General features: G+C 33.6%; 2 long non-coding RNA genes across 2 annotated transcripts in view; one reads left to right on the forward strand and one right to left on the reverse strand.

Moving 5' to 3' along the window:
• The window catches only part of LOC143237688 (uncharacterized), a 38,590-nt gene extending 22,777 nt beyond the window's left edge, over positions 1–15,813 (reverse strand). The window contains exon 1 of the long non-coding RNA XR_013020194.1: positions 15,654–15,813. This is a non-coding gene — a long non-coding RNA (uncharacterized LOC143237688). The remainder of the gene's footprint in view (positions 1–15,653) is intronic.
• LOC143237689 (uncharacterized) lies at positions 11,662–18,233 on the forward strand. Its single transcript, XR_013020195.1, has 3 exons — positions 11,662–11,847; positions 12,239–12,396; positions 16,832–18,233. It is a non-coding gene; the product is annotated as an uncharacterized LOC143237689 (long non-coding RNA).
• Positions 18,234–19,076: the final 843 nt, after the last annotated feature.

Genomic DNA, 19,076 nt, shown 5'->3' on the forward strand with positions numbered 1-19,076 from the left:
TCTCAGCATGTGTTCTCCAATTGTAAGTGACTATATCGATATTCAGTCAGACACTACAAAAGGACTACCTCTTTTTGTCCTACCAACAAACAGGAATTTCTAGACTATATTGAGATTCCTATATCTTTCACGTTGGTGGTGCTTTAAATTATGCGATCATGCCTCTTTTTTTTTTTCTTACTACCATTTAAAATTTATTTGCTGTCATTCTTGCCAATACCATTTCTTCTGCCAGCTGTCTCCATATATTAACGTTTATATACAGTTCACATAACCCTCATTCTTACAGAACTATGGACGTTTTACGTCATTCTTCATCTCCACTGCACGAATACCAATATTCTCATGATTCACTATAGCAGGGACGTTACAGAAGTTTCCAACAAACTGAACGTAACTACATTAATGTTGTCAAGAGACATAGATAATGTCAAGCTTGCTCCATTCTCAGACCTTCGTCGACTTATATTCTGTCTGAAATCGTTTAAAATTACTCAAATCATGTCTAGCTATGGTAGATGATTCGGTGCTTACTTATCATTAAAAAAACTAATCTTTTGTCTCCTTCCATAAAAATAGTTTCAAAACTGTGGCATCATCGTCTTGATTACACCGGTTCTGACATTGTTGTTTGAATCACTGACTCGCTCTGCTCTCACTCCAAGTTACATTCATTTTTTCGGCAACTAGTATTTGCATGCTCTCACTACTGTAATGTGTGTAACAGATGCTGTAGAACAGATGAAGATCTGCTTATGGTTCAGATGGGATGTCTTAATGCCATCTCTGATATGTTCAGTTACAGTTTATTGCATCATTTTACACTTCTTTTTCTTTCTTCTTGATTTTTTTCTGAGTTTTGGAAGTTTTCTTTTCCTGAAATCTAGAAAGTCTGCATTTGATGTGGGTTCGTATTATTATGTTCCCAGAAAATATCTTGAACATACTAGGGTTTCCAGCCTCCACATCTGTATTGATGACCAATGCTTGTTTTCAAGTGCTGAAGCTGGACTACATCCTCGCCCCATGGATTATCTTCTGAAACTACCTGACTCTATTGCCAATCATTATAACAGCAGTAAGCTCGACTGCGTATTGCTATTTAATTTTCAATGTGCGTTTGATCACCGTAGTTTACTCTACAAGTTTCGTTTGTTAAGTCTTTCAGTTACTTACATTCTTTATCTAATTTTGTACATTTTTTTAATGTTGCCGATTTGCCTCAATTTAAATATAACAAATATATCAGTATGCTGACGATACTGCTTTGTTCGCCTACTGTAAAGATCAAGTCCACACTGAATAAGATATTTCAGTCAGCTGTCAATAGATTTTTAGCTTGGCCACATAGCTGACATCTTACTCTCAATGCATCCAAAACATCTTGTATTCATTTTGGTCCAGAGGCTCGGCATAGCCAGGTGGATTAAGGCGTTGGACTCGTAATTTGAAGGCCGCGGCTGCGAAACGCCGTTTTATTACTGTTTAACTGTAATATACAGACAGTGGCCACTTAGAAGAATTTAGGCATGTTTACATGGAAATGTCTTCTTTTTAGTGTTATCGTTTTGGCCCAGAATGGCCAAGCGTATTAAGGCGTGCGACTCCTAATCTGAGGGTCGCGGGTTCGCATCCCCTTCACGCCAAACATGCTCACCCTTTCAGCCGTGGGAGCGTTATAATGTGACGGTCAATCCCACTATTAGTTGGTAAAAGAGTAGCCCGAGAAGTGGTGGTGGGTGGTGATGACTAGCTGCCTTCCCTCTAGTTTTACACTGCAAAATTAGGGACGGCTAGCGCAGATAGCCCTCGAGTAGCTTTGCGAGAAATTCAAAACAAACAAACATTTTGGTCCGACAGTAATTATGGATTAGTAAATAACAAAATTTTTAATTTTTTATTGATTTATTTCATTTTCTCTGTATACGCACAGAATAAAAACAATATAGTTTAAAGTTTTCAATGATTTGTTCTCAAACGTTTCTTAAGGATATTGACCAGAATGTTTAAAAATTTATATTGTCAAATAACCGTTTGAATGTTTAAGAGAACACAGTTATTTCGTGATATATAATGAATTACGAATCTAAAAAGAAGCTAAATTAATAGTTCTTGGTGTGATATTTAACATAAGCGAATTATCTTTCAAAATTTACAAAATTATAAATGACTACAAACGGAGTTTGACAAGGAGCTTAAAAACAAGTTAAAACATTTCGTGCAGATGAAGAGATAAAACATACCAAGAAAATTTGGGTTGGTGGAAATTCACTGCTGAAAGAAAACATTCTGCACTGCGGAATATAGAATAAAGAAATATTATTGGCAATAAACAAAAATATTATGTTACACAATATTAAACAGTAAAGATATAACTGAAAATTTAAATATTATGTTTACTAGAAAAAGAACACCGTGCTGTAGAAAGCAAAACAAAACTAATGCGAAATGTCAGCTGAAAGGGTATTTTTGCTGAAAGAAAAACTCTTCGTTGCCGAATGTAAGTTGGAGAAACATAACTGCTGAATGGAAAACATTCCTCTGTATAATGTTATGTGGAAGAACTTTAATAAACAAGAGACACTTCACTGCGGATTATGGATTCTAAAGATAAGAAACATTATTGTTGAAGGAATAGATCGTACTACAAAATCTAAACTAAATAAACAAGACCGGTGAAGGAAAACGTTACATTGTAGATTGTAAGCTTGAAGAACGTTATTTCTGAACGGAAAACACTGCATTGTTTAATGTAAAATTGATGTACGTTGATACTGAAAGGAAAACACAACATTGTGGATTGTAAACTTAAAGGAAAGAAGTACATACATGATAATGGGATTACGAACAACTAAGAAGTAATTAAAAACACACAAAGATACAAGGACAGATTGGAAGGGAACAGGTGATTGAAAAAGACGAATGAAATATTGCAAAAAAAAAAACTTATTTAGAAAAGCAGTTAAGTAGATTCAGGACAGGTCATAGTCAGTTTAAAATGTATATGGTGGACATTGTGGTGTAATAAGCAATTGTAGTGCAGCAGTGAAAGAAAGTTTCAACGAAAACCATAAACATCTTTATGTAAAACGGAATTCATTGAGAGTTACCAAATAATTTTCAATTTCCGAAATTTGTGCAGAAATGGCACCCAGAAGAGGGTTCAAGAGCTTCAGCGGGTTTTTAACTTATGTGGTAAGAAAAATAGTATAAAAAATACAAAAATCGGTTTCATCAGTGAATGATTAATATAATTCTAACCTGTTTGAAACTCCACACTGGATTAAAGTAAGAAATCAACTCGTGTTAGGTAATGAAATATGTGAAAAAGTAATTGAATCGACTTGTCAGCTCAAACAAGTTAGACTTCTGAACCAAAGTGTCTACGTAGTGTGGTTGAAAGCTGTCAGATTGGGAAGTATTGAGAAGTGTTAGATTGATTGTTTGCAATTAAGCACAAAGTTACATAATGGTCTATTTGTTATCTTCCCTCCACGGGTGTCGAAACCTTGGTTTTTAGCAGTGCCAATCCGCAGGCATACCCCTGTGTCACTGTGTGGCAAGAAATGTTAGACTAGTGGATTTGACAAAGTATTCTAAATATGTAAATAATGGTTAAAAGTTAGGTAAAATATAGTGTAATTAGAGGGTAATAGAATATTTAATTTTACTGGATTCTCGTTTTGAGCTTGGTACTGGACGAGAGAAATGTGCTGAAAATGTCAGGCAAGCAGCTTGTCACATGGTTGTTCTGCTTGTAGATGGAAAAATTCAAAGGCTAAAGGTTATATAAAGTCTAAATGTTAAGAGTTTATACTAGGAAATTAAACAACTTAATATCTTACACCAGTTTTTAAAATAATTTATATGGAAAAAAGGCAACACATTTTACACTTAGAATTGAAATAGTTGAAGGCTATACTTCCTTAATTAAAATATCTAGAAAACTAGACAAGAGCAAATAAATGTACACTCTAAAATTATTGAACTACTCTAGATATTCAATTCTGACTATGTAGATTCTCGAATCCTAAAAATGAAATCATTATACTGATAACAAACATTTATTACATATTCGCAGGAAAGCACAATAAGACATGTAATCTCCCTCTCTTCACTTGGACCGCCATGGCCACGTGGATAAGGCACTCGATTCGTGATCTGAGGGTCGCGGGTTCGAATCCCTGTCATACCAAACAGCCGTGGGGGGCGTTATAATGTGACGGTCATCTCACTTTTCGTTGAAAATAGAGTAGCCCAAGAGTTAGCGGTGGGTGGTGATAACTAGTTGCCTTCCCTTTAATCTTACACTGCTAAATTAGGGGCGGCTAGCGCAGATAGCCCTGGAGTAGCTTTGCGCGAAATTCAAAACAAACCCTCTTTCAACTAAGTCCCCCGCTAGTACAACAGTAAGTCTACGGATTTATAACGCTAAAATCAGGGATTTGATTCCTCTCGGTGGGCTCAGCAGATAGCCTGATGTGGCTTTGCTATAAGAAAAATACACACTATTTACCAAACATATTTTCTCTAATGAGGAATATCTAATGCTATATGTAAATTTGAAAAGTAATGCCCTTGTATCATAATTTCAGTGGTGGTATGTTTATGATGGCTTAGCTATTTTAGTGAGAGTCACAAAAAATCAACATCCTTCGTGATCTCTTCGAAAACAAACATTTCAATTTTAAGTGGCGATCCTTCAAAGAGTCAAGACTTCACAATAAAGTCACGAGAATGAGCCAAGTATATACATTTGATACAAGATGTTTCTTTATTTTCATTTTGAAAGCGAGCTAGAGCTGGGAATGGTATGTCACGATAATCTTGCGAGAAAGCAAGGTTGATCACGGCAGTTTTATGTCCTGTATTAAACTTTGTCCGTTCGTGTCTTAGATATTTCAAGACACGCAATCTCGTTTAACAGGCAACGTCCTACATGGATCCCATTACGAGGATACATAATAAACTCAGAACACACTAATTTGAGGGAAAATAGTCCATCCCTAAATACTGTTCTAGTATAAAAACAAGTGTACAGTTTGATAATCATGGCTTTCAATAAAATATTTTCATAAATTCGGTGAAAGAAAACGAGATTCAAACATAATCGATAAGAAACTGTTGAAAGAGATTAAGGGTATTTTGTTTGTTCCATTATTACTCAAGTAGGCATTCTTCATCTCCAAAGATCTAAAATTTCTAAAAGCAAGACTGTGTTTATTTCATAATGAACTTACACGACTAAATGAGTTTCCTACGGTAGCAGGCTCGGTGGTTAAGGCACTCGATACATAATCTGAGGGTCGCGGGTTCGAATCCCCGCCACACCAAACATACTTGCCCTTTCAGCTGTGGGGTCGTTATACCGTGACGGTCAATCCCACTATTCGTTGGTAAAAAGTGTAGCCTAAGAGTTGGCGGAGGATAGTGATGACTAGCTGCTTTCCCTCTAGTCTTACATTGCAAAATTAGGGACGGCTAGCGCAAAGAGCCCTCATGTAGCTTTGCGCGAAATACAAAACAAGTCAAACAATCCTAAATCCTATGGTAACATATCCAACTTTCTTTAGAAAAATTAATGACTAATTCTCATTCTCATTCTCATTACTAATTTAGAAAACATCACCAGGTTGGGTTTTCGCATGTTTCGTGTATGGAGTAAATGGAGCGTTTGATTGGCTCTGATGCGAAGCGCAATTTATTTTCTTTGTAACAAAAGTAAAACGAAAGTGAAAATATTAGACTATCATTATTATTTTTCTTTACTTTACTATTTACAGGTCTGCGTGTTATATTTTTCAGATTTAGCTTTTTTAGTTTACTTAATTGACAGTTTTGGTTTTCCGTCCAGTAAACAACAATAATTCAAGACATTACATCATGTGATATTTTACGACCAAAGATATTTTTAAACTTTGCAGTATCTATCAAAGATTTTATTCTATCTACTAGTACATAATTTCTAGCTCTTCACTGTTTCAACTCAATATCACTCATTACTTTTATCACATTTTTAGAAACGTTTTTAGAGGAATACGAGTTTAAAAAAGTTTGTTATAATTTTTTACTAGTGTAGGTTTCGATAGTTCAAAAGATCATTTAGGAACCTCTTGTGTTATATTGTAACTGCCTGTTCTATACTGATGTTGTCAGAAAAACGTTTTAGTAGTGTATACAGTAACGTATAAATACAGGTACAGGTATCTGTGTTGAGCTAAGGTGTCTTCTATAATAGGTGTAAACGTCAACAACCGCTTACTTTCAACTTTCCTAATATAAAAACTGAACAATCATGACGTATTAATTAATTTATTTTGTGACTTAATACATACTAATTCTTTAGTTCCTAAAAATGGCTTGAATACAGAAGCTGAAATGTTTCCTTTTATTTCTATAGGCAATTGCCATTCATTAAAGCTATCAAATCTGTTATGTCTAATCTGCTTAAGGTTCCACTGAAACAGCATCCTTTGCTGTAGTATATTTTTGTTCTAAGACATGCATAGTTTGTAGTAAACTTCCAATATCAGGAAATCCTTTGTCATTATAATTATAATTGGTGTCTCAAGAAACTCCCTTATTTTAGAAAGTGTTCACGGAAATATTTATTGCCCTTTCGTGAAACTCTGGAATTGAGTAGGTACTTCGAAACCCTTATTCATTTTTCAAAGTATAGGGGTGGTATTAAGGTACACACTGATGTCCAAAACAAAGTTATAAGTAAATTCAGGAAATAAAAAGCAGAAAATAATTTTAAACATTGACAGCAAATGTAAAAACAAATCGAAATAATCAAAATATTTGTTCACGCTGATGATACTATACTGAACTATCAGTCTTTATATTCGTTATTGTGAATTTTCCGAGTGTCTGAGTTGAGGAGCAAAAATCTATCTGATGTAAAGACGGGAGTCGCAACAATGATGACGATACCACACTTTATGTGGCACTCAAAAGTTACCTACGTCAATGATTATTTCATTTATGAAAATTAAAAGGAGTTAAAACTACAGCTCATATTATATTGTACAAGTGTTTGAATGAATTATGACTTTACTTCAAACTAAAACAAAAGGTGTATGTGTTCTTTTTATAGCAAAGCCACGTCAGGCTATGTGCTGTGTCCACTGAGGAGAATCGAACCCTTGAGTTAAGAGTTGTAAATCCGTATACTTACTGCTGTCCCAGCTTGGAACGAAAAGAATAGTAAATCACGAAACTAAATACTGAAGAAAATCAGCCTAAACACAAAATTATAATTTACTAAAAATACAATACACATTCCAGCCAGTTATTAAACAAAGTAATAACATGAAATAATCTCTTCAAATTCAAAACAAATGAAAATAATTGGAAAACGCAATTTGCAAAATAACCACGAAGTGTAACTTTGAGATTATAAACAATGTATAATGTATAGAAATAAAACTGTAAAATTGAATAATATTCAAAATAAAACTGAGATACAACAGACGAAATTAGTAAACTTATTAAAAGAAAATAATAAACCAAACAAGAAAAAATAAACTTGAAGGATACGAAATTATACAAAACAAGTAAAAAAACTTTGAAATGATTATAAAAGTAAAAATTTCAAAATAAATAAAATTCAACACGATTAGGTTTAAACTGAAATAATCAGAATTAAATGAGAAAAATAAAATAAACATAAAGGTATATATATATATATATAATGTCCGTTTATGAAATCGGATATGAGAAACAACTTATTTCGAGAGGGCTATAAAGATCCTTCACTGGTTTTTAACTCTCAGAATATATTTTCTAAAAGGCTTGTTTCGCTTTATACAAGTCCATTTGAAGTTTTATAACGCATAAGATTTTGTCTTGACCTGATAATGGTAGTGCCATCATTCAATAGCGAATAGACCCCAAAACACCAAAACCATTCATAGAGCCATTTATGGCACCGCAGTGAAGTTAGGAGTCATGGCAACAGTAATCCGATTCTTCTGCAGCTGATCTGGAGCCATTGTCTTACATCACTATTTTGCAAGTGACTGCAGCTTTGATAAGATTAGCTGGAATAGTGATTTTGTACATTTGTTTGAGATATGAATACACTTTTTTCTTTCTAATTTAATGGTTTTGCACCTCTTTACTAGACAGTAAATTTCAAGTAAATCCAATCTGTGATAGGTCAGAAGTTCAGCCAGTAACCTAAACATCACAGCCTGTCAGGCAATTAGCTGACCTTTCTGGAAAGTGAAAAAATATATACTTACCCAAATTACTAATGAATAGGATAGTTCACGTGCAATTACCTTAGTGAGGCACGTTGGCATAAACTTACTGGTGAGGGTGGACAGCCATCTCACCTACACGTGAATTATTCCATCATTATATGGTCCTGGATTGAGAAATTTGTGGTTTTTGCGAGTTTTTTTTGTATCCGCTAGGTTGATTTTTCTAAAATGGCCCTATAACTTTCAAGCTTGTTTGTGCTTTGTTTATTACCTAAAGGTGTTTCTCAAACACTTTTGAATGTTTATTATTTGGTTTGTAAAGATATTTATGAGTATATATTTTTTGTGTTACATGTATTGTGTACTATAAATACTACCATACTTACGACTTATAATATTTAAATAGCACAAAAACAAAATAACTTATAATTTGATGAAAACCAACTAAATGTATTAGATGATATTGAACTTAGTTGAAAGTGTTGTTTGCAAAAATCATGGTATTTAACTTGCTATTTTGAAAGTTTTTTTCGTTTGTGATAATTATAGTCACAAGACGAGGTTGCTTCAATTGTCAATATAAAGTAGAGAAAGAAATTTTTAGTGAATATCATGAGGGTTGAATCTGGCTATCTTTTCTTTATCTGTATATATATTATATATATAATGAAATTTCTAATGAATTAAAACAACTGAGATTAATATATGTACTTTAACATTTTTAACATGTTGTATTATAAAAAGTGTTAGGGCCCGGCAAGGCGAAGCGTGTTAAGGCGTTCGACTTGTAATCCGAGGGTCGCGGGTTCGAATACCGGTCGCACCAAACATGCTCGTCCTTTCAGCCGTGGGGGCGTTATAATTTGACGGTCAATCCCACTATTCGTTGGTAAAAAGAGTAGCCCAAGAGTTGGCGGTGGGTGGTGATGACTAGCTGCCTTCCTCTAGTCTTACATTGCTAAATTAGGGACTGCTAGCGCAGATAGCCCTTGAGTAGCTTTGCGCGAAATTCAAAACAAACAAACAAACAAACAAACAAAGAATGTTGAAAATGTATATACGTTGTCAGATTTATCATGTAATTTTGTTAAATTTTCTTACATTGAGAAAAGCGATATCACCTCCAGTTCAGAAAGGAGTAAATACCAGCATGTTAACCCTCAACATCACCATTGTAAACAGTGATGTAGAGAGTTACCTATTACTATCAATATTCAAAGCAGACCACCTTTCTCCTCCAACAATCACACACATGCTTGTCCTGATTAATGTTAGGTTCTGTGGTAAAGTTTGGAAAAGAAGTTGGAACATATGGATATAAGTATTGTTATCACACTCACGCAGTTTCATAGTGTTGCTAGTGTGCCTTATATTTTGGGAAGGTTCTTGACTACCTTACAGAACTGCAAGGTTATGATGAAATGCTACTTGCTCCACCTGGAGGCATTGCAGCTTTTCACCATGAATTTTTTTCTACCACACAAATCTTACTTTTTTCTCTTCTGTAACTAATGAATAAAAACACTAAGATCCCATTAAAGCTTCCTTAGAAAGTTTCGGGACTTATTGTTACTGTTATGACTCATCTTCACTTCTGTTTCATCCTGCACGTAAGATGTAATTGTTTTTGGTTGACCCTTACGACTCGGATTTTCTCGTATCTGCCTCTCAGTCTCAAGGATAAATCAGGATCATAGAGGTTACTTGCTCCATGTTTGTTAAAGCTTCTTGGTCCGTTATAAGATATTTCGTAATCTACTCTACTCTCAGACAGTGTTCTCACCACAGCTTTCATTCCTCTCCACCATAACCATATATCTCAGAAAGTGTCTTTACATGGTTCTTATTTAGAGACCTTATAGAACGAGAGAGGTGAAGAAAAATCATGTTTAACATAACTTATACAATAACAAACCTTTTAGTATTGTACCAACATGCGACTTAATAATTAGTCTGTGATATCCAGTACACTGATGTCCAAGATAAAATTATGACTATCAATAATATAAAACAGATTTAAGAAGTGTTAAGTGGAGAATAATTTTGAAAACAGGGAGAAACGGAACAAAAGTAGACAAAAAAGAAAAGAATTAATGAACAAAATCTTTGTTTAGAATGATGTATTATTTAACACTTGAATGGTCTGTCTCTATGCTCCTTATTATGAATTATTTGACTGCTGGTATAGGAGAACAAAATGTCCAGAACAAATTAAAAATATATCTGAATAATATTGAGACCATATGATTAAATCAGACTAAATTAATAGTGTGATACCAGTCTTTCCAGTTTTACAGAATTCACAGTGTGGAATTTTACAATCCCAAATTTTCTGCGACAGTAATTATTCCCATTATACATGTTCAAAGGAAACAAATCTTGACTCTATCATCCTTCTAAAGCAGTGGTTCCCAACCTTTTTTTATGCCCCGCACCCCTAAAAAATTTTAATATGTTCTCGCACCCCTCACAGTAATTATTTATTTAAGAATAAAGGTGAAGGTGGCCAAAACAAATGTTATCTCGCACCCCCTGGAATGCTATCTCGCACCCCTGGCTGGGAACCACTGTTCTAAAGGAACAAGGAAAAGGAGCTTCAACAAAACAACAGTTGCGACATGCAAACTTTATCTAAACCAGAAGATTAGTCCAAGTTCATGACTTTTTTACTTTCTGTTTACAATTTACAATGATATCAACAGAGTACGTGTAAAAAACCTGCACAAAAATTTCGAAATTTGCTCTTAGATATATCATAATAATAATACAATACTTTTAATTGTGGAAAGATAAAGTTAACAGTTACTTAAACAGTTATCGAAACCTTAAACTGTGAAATTGCAGTATTTACTGGAATATCTATTGCTTGTGTAGTAAATCTGCACTATTGAGAAGTATTAAATGGAATACTTAGGAAATTCTCGGTATTAAGAAGTTGTTCAGTGTAATACGTTTGCTCGTGTAGATCGTTCCTGTTATCGAAATGATATTTTTTGTATTATTCAATACTATCTTAGAGTCTTCTGGTGAGACAGTGCTAAGTCTATGAAATTACAACGCTTAGATTCTAAATTTAATTCTGCTCGATAGACGTAGAACATATCCCAATGTGGCTGTGCTCTAACGCAAATAAAAATACCATGTTATAAAACACCTAATAAGACATTAATTGTTATATACAAAATAAAATTATTCATGTAATTTAATCAATACAAGAAAATACGAAGTAATAAAAAATGCTCATTTATGAGCTATGTCACAGGAGGGATCTGAAAGGCCCCTGGGATAAAATTATCTTATAGTGAAAGGGTTTTCAGTCTTTATCACTTCTCCCTCAGTCACATACATAGAATTACTTTCAGTTTTTCTATTCCGTAACTCATCCTGTGTTACCTAATCAACTACCATAAAAATATCCTGTAATCTAGTCTAATTTATTATCATGTCACACTTTCTTTGCATAACTTCTTTGATAGTGACTCGTCTTGTCTATTGTTGTCCGAAGAACAGAGTTCCCATTCCTCTAGTTCCTTAAGTGATCATTACATGAGTGTAATTGTCAAAAGGTGGATTAATAATTGATTCAACATATATTCGCAGCTCGAAAACTCGATGATAACAGTATGTTTTAACATGAGTAAGTGAACTTGATGTTAAACTAGTTGGTCATTTCTTTCTTTCGTCTTGGCAAGTCTTCCGATTTAAATCTATGACATGAGTAAACTAATTATAACCAATAATTATATCTCATTAAGTTTTTATTTTTAACGTCAACGTTTGCTGGGCAGTTTTTCAACTCTCTTTTCAAAATTGACTAATCCCTTATCCTTTATAAGTATGTTACTGGAAGAAGATACGTTTTAAATCTTTATCATTTGGTGATATTGTACAATACGTTTCTGTGTTATAATATTTCTCATGTCTGCGATACAGCGTATTTGAGAACTGTTATTATTCTTGTTTATTGTTATGTTGCTGTTTCTTCATAATTACTTTTCTTTTAATACAAAATTTTGTATTTTTTGAAGGATTGTTGGATGTTAAGAGCATAATGGACCGTATGCATTACGTTCATTACGGGGAATCGATCACCATATTCTGAGATTATAAGGCACAATTTTGAATAATACTAAAGGAAGTGCCCCTCTAATTCCACAAGTTTGTACACCATTAGTTGTCATTTTTGGTAGGTTTATGACAATAACATTTTTTAATTTGTCCACTATCTCTTTATTTTTAACACTCCTACGAAAAGTGGGGCCTAATAGGCCCCAGAGCAACTTGAAAGGTTATTAATATTAGGCTAATAATTTTGTATTTAAATGAAATTGCCATTTAAATCCATTAATGAATGGATTAACGAGATTCCCACTGTCCCTATCTACTATCTAGCGAAACCACAGCCAGGGGAACGGGCTTGGAGAAATCAGGACTAGAAACGTCTTTTCGTAGGAGTGTTAATTGATAAAGAATTAGATTAAGTATTATTAAACTATCGAAAACTCAATTTTTTGGCAGTGTTGTAAATTAACTTTTATGAAAACTGTGATTTTGAAGCTTATAACTGAAGTTATTTATTGTTTTTTTTTATTATTTACGAGTTCATGGAACATATGAATTCAAGTCAAGAAAATTGGGTTGTGCCGACTGATGTATCGTCACCTCGATCAATTTGCTTATTTACGACACCTTCACCCGGAAATACAGATTTTCCGTTGTGAAATACACGTAGTGCAAATAATGCAAGTAAGATAATAATATTACATTAGTAAATGCATGCTTGTCTAAATGACGTCATTCATACGTGACTTAATCTTTCGTTCTTTTAGTTGTTACTGGAATTTGGGCCAGTTGAAAGGCGTGGGTTTTGTAAGAAATGGGAGAGAAAGGTTTATCATTATTACTCACACTTTGGTAAGTGTGATTTTAAGATTCTTGAAAAAGTGTTTTCTCTTCGCTATTGATGATTTACTGCAACAGGGTTCTAAATAATGTATACCTGAGAAATTTATGAGCAGTTGTTTAACAAACAGTGTTCAACCAAATTAAATTGTAATAAACGTACATGTTTTAATAAAATAATATTTTCATTTATTACCATGCTGTTATAGTACCATAACTTATTCGAAATATTTTACAACAGTTACTTTAAATATACATTATTATATTAAATATATTGAGATGTTATTTGATAAAATAATTATTGTAATTTTCAGCGCGTGGTAACTAGTGGTATTAAGAATAAATATGAATACGTGGAAGGAAATGATAGAAAGGCCAAATGTTTTGAGAATGCAAAAAACAAACTACACTAGTATACAATCACTTGTTAATAGTTTATACTATTGTAATCCAACCAATCAGAAAGTGTCACTCAACTGTAAAACCGATAAAACAAAAGCAGTCATACAATGCCCAGTAGTAGTAATGTGATCAAGTTATGATTTTAAGGATTAAAAAACATAAGTCAAACGGGTAAAAGTCATAATTAGACCAGACAAGGAAAACTGTGAAAATACTCGGTGTTTCGGCATAAACGTTATTAAAGATTCTAAGGAGGGTACTTGAAACTGGCACTGTTAATAATAACAATTGTTGAAGTAAAAACAAAAAATCTCCAAAAGTTCTATTTTAGGGCTAATTTCTATGAGACAAACAACGGTTGTTTACAGATTTTGCCAGTAAAACCATGCTGTAAATACAGTTGCGTAAATATTTTTCTTAAAGAAAGTCACATCGGGCTATCTGCTGTGTCCACCGAAGGGAATTGAACCCCTGATTTTAGCATTTTAACTCCGTAGACTTACCGTTGTCCCAGCGGGGATAAATACAATTGTGGATATTATTTACAGAACATAAAAAGACATGTTAGCAGAAATTTGTTTCAGTAAACACGTAGTTACTAAAAAGCCGTTGCTAAGAAGAAGTAACGAAACCAAAAGATTGGTTTGTTTTGAATTTCGCGCAAAGCTACTCGAGGGCTATCTGCGCTAGCCGTCCCTAATTTAGCAGTGTAAGAATAGAGAGAAGGCAGCTAGTCATCACCACTCACCTCCAACTCTTGGGCTACTCTTTTACCAAAGAATGGTGGGAATGACCGTCCTTTATAACGCCCCCTTGGCTGAAAGGGCGAACATGTTCGGTGTGATAGGGATTCGAACCCACAACCCTCGGATTGCGATTCGCGTGCCTTAACCACCTATCCATGCCGGGCCTCATGTTTGAACGCAACAAAAAAAAATATTGACTCAACACTAGCTAAGAAAACAGCAAATACCCTCCGAGGAAAGTAAGACGTCAGATGCGAGGGTTTGAATTATAAGTGGTTATTAAATTTACCTTATTTACCCAGAGTTTTAGTGCTCTACCATATGAAGGTAGTCTATGTTTTAATACTTCCATTACGTGTTTTTTTTACCTCGAGGTTTAACTTTTTTCTATCATCTGTATCATGTATCTAGGTGTTTTTCTACTTGTTCATTTTAAAATGTCTTCTAATTCTTTCTGTCCTTGTATTATCCCAATTTCTTTTATTTTTAAAGTCTACACATGTTTTATCTCCTGATACTTCTTTTTGTCCAAAAAGTTTTCCCATGCCTTGAATTCCAGGATTTCTGGCAATTTATGATTCCATAATGCCAGATGTAATCGATATTTGAGTTTATTTCTACGTATTATATTCTTTGGTTAATATTTCAAGCTTTGCTGTTTAATTCATATATTTTATACGAGGTGGAGTGCAGGTATGTTTTTGTTTATATGGAAAGACGATGTTGTTTTTGAATTTTGTGCAAAGCTACTCTAGGGCTATCTGCGCTAGCCGTCCCTAATTTAGCAGTGTAAGACCAGAGGGAAGGCAATTAGTCATTACCACCCACCGCCAACTCTTGGGCTACTCTTTACCAACGAATAGTGAGATTGACCGTCACGTTATAACGCCCCCACGGCTGGGAGGGTAAGCATGTTTGGTGCGACTGGGATTCGAACCTGCGACCCGGATTACGCATCGAACACCTTAACACGCTTGGCCATGCCGGGCCCCGTGGAAAGATGAAGTAAGAACAACTTGAATTTTTTCATTGTGATAGACAGGACTACAGTGTAGCAGATGTTGTACATTTTGGTAATGTAATGGTTGTAGTTGTAATTTTAGTAATGATTGGTGATATAAAAAGAAACACTCCGAAATATGAACATTCATATTCAAAAGAATAATCATATTTATATTTTTCTATCAGATATATAATATTTACAGAGGTTCGAGGAAAGCACTAAATGTGCAACAGAACATTCAGTTCTTCGTTTAATCTTCACATTTTGACTTAATTTTATGGAAGAGGAGAAATTTAATATTGCGTTTTATTTGCTTAAAATTGCAATACAAAAACAAAAATAACAACACTATAGTGAAGTGGCAATAATTAATTTAACATATAAACTTACCGTATTTTCCGGTTAATAAGCCGAGGCCAATTTTCAGCTCTGAAAATGAGAGTTTTTGCTTATTACCGCCCAATAAGCCGAAGCCATTTTTAAGAAGTGACAAGTTTCTTCAAAATGATTTCTTAGTCTCGTTTCAGCGTCAGCATGCATGTTGTGTGTGACCATTGGCGTTCTGTAGTAAAGCAGAACGTGTCGTATTGAGACAGAGATGGAATCAATATGTCATTCGTTATTGGCTCCACTCACTGTAATTAAGTAACCAATGAAATTCCAGAAACAACGTTTCACTGTAGTCTTAACGTGCTTTGCTGATAGGACAAAATTACCACCTATGGTAATTTTCAAAAGTAAAACATTTCCTAAGAAGAAGAAATTTCCGAAAGGAGTGATCGGCCAATAAACCGACCCCCAAAAATCAGGTCCAAAATTTAGGGCCAGAAATTCGGCTTATTAGGCGGAAAATACGGTAGTAGTTAAGATGAATTATTATTTTGCATCATGCGGAATATGTAAGTTAAAGAAACGGTGAAATGTTAAATATACCGTATAAATATTTTTTAACTGCTCTCACATTTACGATGGTCAGAAACGTCGAATATGTTTTGTAGCAATGCAAGAAGAAAATTACACGTCACAGTTAATGAAGTATCTATCAGATTATTTTATCCACTGTTCAATAAAACATGATAGTCGAAATTTCAAATAATCTAATAACTTGAACCATATTCTGCTAAAGAAATGTATAACTGTAATTTTTGACAAACTATGCATTTAATAATTAATAAATGTTTTGCTTACGTTTCATTTAGTCACGTGTGTGGTGGTATTTTTATAAAAAACTGTCATTTTTTGTTCAAGAAAGAATGCTATTTATAAACATATTGTTATGCTTGATAATGCATCTTTATTATAATATTTAAAACATATATTATTTCATGTTCAGTAAAGACTATTAGTTATAAACATTAGCACGATATGCTAGATAAGGCATGCCCGTTATAACTTACCGACACATATTATCTGCTCAATGCAGCACGTTCATTATAATTTACGACTGTTTCCCCATTATAACTGAAACTTTAAGAACTATATACTAATATGTATAAATATATTTTGTGAAAGCTTTGAAATTTTTACTATTAATTCTAGATGATTATCAGTTCTTTTATCCTTCACAGGCAGATGTAGGTAGCCTTCATATTTTAACCTTTATGAACCAGAAGCAGAAAGAAGTTTAGTAAAAATAAAAAAACAACAAAGTAAACAAAACTCGTCATTGCAGAAACTAGAATTTTTATCTATTAGATCCTTTGGATTACTGAACAGCGAGTTTACATATAAAAGACAGGAATGACACGGATATGTGAAAAGTTCACCTAAGGAAATTTGAGACTGAAAAAGATTGACCCCTGATCTCTGATAAAGTTGAACAATCCTCGTTGAGAACTTTTTAACCACACTCGACCTCATGATGTCATCTTGAGAAAATGAAGGCCAAATAGAAGCTTGAAAGAAGAAGGAAAAAAAAACCACTACAAATACTAGGAGAAAGAATTTCATAGTGTAGGTTAAATATTTAAGTTTTCTTATTGGTAGGGTTTTTCCTATATCGCTAATATATTTTATTTTGTTTTTCTATTAAAGTTAATTAAAAGCGTGATAAACCACCTAATGAATTATTAACTATTGTTTATTGATGTAAAGTTGTTTTTAATGCCATTTTCAGAAACGTAACTTAATATTGTTAATAAATTCACAAGTGTAAAACAACACTTACCATACAAAATGCGATATTACTTGAGTTTAGAACTTCTTACTGGAAACCCATACAGAGTGAGTATCTAAAAGTATTGTCAATTGTTTTGTTTTCACATTTATTGTTCCATTAGAGATCATTGTTTTGATTTAGTCATTGTACACCTAATCGATGCTGTTTGCCCTAATCATTATTGTTTGAATCCAGTCATTACTGATTTCGCCTAATTTACTAATGATTTACCTAATTATCATTTCTTGTACCAAGTCATTGATGTCTACATGTAGTTAGATTTATCTAAGCAGGGTAAGAGTTCTCTAAATTTTGTTAAATTTCGGTCATTTCTGTGTACGTATAGAAACTTTATTTTACATTAGTCGTGATTATCTGTTCTTTATACGTTTGTCTCACAACTATTTTCTAAATTTAATCAATGTTATGTGTATATATGACCAAAACAAATCTATCTATAGCTATTGTGATTTATTGTTGAAGTCAAAATGAAAGTGTTTCTAAAAGACTAAATAAATTTCATTTTGATCCTTTCTGAACTTATTAGCAGCACTCGTCAAATTTACATCATAGAACATCCATAAGCAGCCGGGTGCAACTTGAATTAAACAGAGTTGCATACGTCAATAATACATTGTTTCTTACTTGACTTACTGAAATAGAAAATACGTTAGAATTACGTATGTATATAAAGTAGTAACACATCATTCTCATTGTTAACTGTGGACCAAGTGTTCAGTGCTGTTGTTGTTACTTTTATTATGTACTGTGTATTATCAAAATGAATATATGCAACATCTAATAAAAATATACCATCGCAACCAAATATTACTTTTATTCAATTAAAGTTTCCCTTTACAAGGTGTTCATCACATTATTTTGCTTATATCACAGGCATATCGATATATATCAGCACACAGTAGTGATACAGCAATAAGTTTAAACATTTCACAAAAACGTTCACGCTAGTGACAAAAGTCATTATTAAACCTTCAGCATCGGGAGTTGTTCACACTTGCTCTTATCAAATTCTCAGCAGGTTTCCTGATAAGTCGGAGCAGCTGATTATTTAGCACAGTTATAGATGTATATTCGAAAATCACAAACGCCCTTGCCCTATAAATTTTCAATCCTAACAACTCTAAATACTATCCAGTTCTAAGATCATGCAAATTGTTACTCCTCGCACAGCTGCAAAACGTGTAAAAGGGTTGACGGCTTCAGTAATGCGACCAGTTCGTGAGAAGAAACACCTTCATAATTACTCATTGGAACCCGTTTCTGTACCTCGACGTAAGGTGAGCTCGCTATCAGTCGAGCAGCTGATGGGAAGTTCTCTTTAATAATCGTACACAAAGTATCAAAATTTAGTAAGATAATCATACCACATCGACCCAAGACAAGATGTATATCCGCTTGAAGAAGTAGTACCCCATGAAACATGTTTCAAACGTGTGTCAAGATCATTTGTTTTCCATCCATTGTATACACTTCAGTTTTGGAATTATACAATCACAAAACGTTATAAGCTTTCTGAGGGGGTCATAATTAACCTATAAATGATCGTTAGCTGATTCATTTAATACAAACTTTGCACTTTTTCTCTCTCTTTCATTGTAAATATGGTTCGTGACTTATAACGCCTTTATTCATAT

Source organism: Tachypleus tridentatus, chromosome 13 (assembly GCF_004210375.1).
Source record: "Tachypleus tridentatus isolate NWPU-2018 chromosome 13, ASM421037v1, whole genome shotgun sequence".
In the NCBI taxonomy this organism is placed as follows: domain Eukaryota; kingdom Metazoa; phylum Arthropoda; class Merostomata; order Xiphosura; family Limulidae; genus Tachypleus; species Tachypleus tridentatus.